The 1173-nt window shown below is 49.5% G+C and overlaps 1 protein-coding gene and 1 long non-coding RNA gene across 4 annotated transcripts in view; one reads left to right on the forward strand and one right to left on the reverse strand.

The window, feature by feature from the left end:
* Window positions 1-1173, reverse strand: part of PRKCD (protein kinase C delta) — a 201247-nt gene that overhangs the window by 77820 nt on the left and 122254 nt on the right. The window lies entirely within an intron of this gene.
* The window catches only part of LOC109289215, a 19125-nt gene that overhangs the window by 16258 nt on the left and 1694 nt on the right, over window positions 1-1173 (forward strand). Inside the window, exon 2 of the long non-coding RNA XR_002095323.1 lies at window positions 176-180. This is a non-coding gene — a long non-coding RNA (uncharacterized LOC109289215). The remainder of the gene's footprint in view (window positions 1-175; window positions 181-1173) is intronic.

Consider the following 1173-nt stretch of genomic DNA (forward strand, 5'->3'; position numbering starts at 1 on the left):
GCAACGTAGGGCCCCTGCAAGATGCAAACTGTAATCCTGTGGCTACGCCAGACAAGAAAGCTGATATTTTTAAGTTTCTTGGCCTCTGTTTTCTTGAACAGGGACCAGGAAATCCCACCTACCAGAGGTAGGGACAATCTCGGGGATAGCTCTGTCAGGCCTTCAGTCAGTGCAGATGTAGTTAGGGATCTTCTGGAAGGGCTAGACATTTTTAAATCTGCAGGTCCAGATGCCCTCCACTCAAGGGTGTTGAGGTAGCTTGCAGGCATCATCGCAGAGCCCTTGGCCTGACTTTATGACCATTCAGGGTCATCTGGCCAGGTGCCGGGGAATTGGAACCTGGCTAATGTGGTCCCAATTTTCAAGGAAGGGAGGAAGGAGGACCCAAGTAACTATAGGCCTGTAAGCTTCATCTCGGTGTTCGGGAAGATCTTGGAGAGAATCATCAAGGAGCACATCTGTGGGCGGCCAGCAGGGGAAATCACGCTCAGGGGCAATCAGCATGGGTTCATCAGGCAGATCATACCTGAACAACCAGATTGCCTTATGACCAAGTAACTAAATCCTTGGATGATGGTGTCACCATGGATGTAGTCTTTCTAGATTTTACGAAGGCCTTTGACACTGTCTCTCACCCCACCCTCATCAATAAATTAAGCAACTGTGGCACTGATGCCTATACAGTTGGATGGGTAAAAAATTGGCTGATGGGGCGCACCCAGAGAGTAGTGGTGGACAGCTTGTACTCAAGCTGGCGAGATGTGAGTAGTGGGGTCCCCCCAGGGCTCAGTTCTCAGGCCCGCACTGTTTAACATCTTCATCAGGGACTTGGACGAGGGGGTGGAAAACATGCTGTCCAAGTAGCTGATGACACTAAGATGTGGGGTGAGGTGGACACACTTGAAGGGAGAGAGAAGCTGCAAATAGATTTAGACAGACTACAAAAGTGGGCAGATGAGAATAGGATTGGGCTCAACATAGACAAATGCAGGGTGCTGCACCTTGGGAAAAGGAATCCACAGCATACATACAGGCTGGGGAGTTACCCTCTTGAAAGCACAGAGGCAGAACAGGATCTTGGAGTCACTATTGACTCCAAGATAAACATGATCTGCCAATGTCAGACTTCAGTCAGCAAGGCCAGCCATACCTTGTCATGCATCCAAAGATGCA

This window comes from Gavialis gangeticus, unplaced genomic scaffold, assembly GCF_001723915.1.
Source record: "Gavialis gangeticus isolate Ggan-Ray unplaced genomic scaffold, GavGan_comp1, whole genome shotgun sequence".
In the NCBI taxonomy this organism is placed as follows: Eukaryota; Metazoa; Chordata; order Crocodylia; family Gavialidae; genus Gavialis; species Gavialis gangeticus.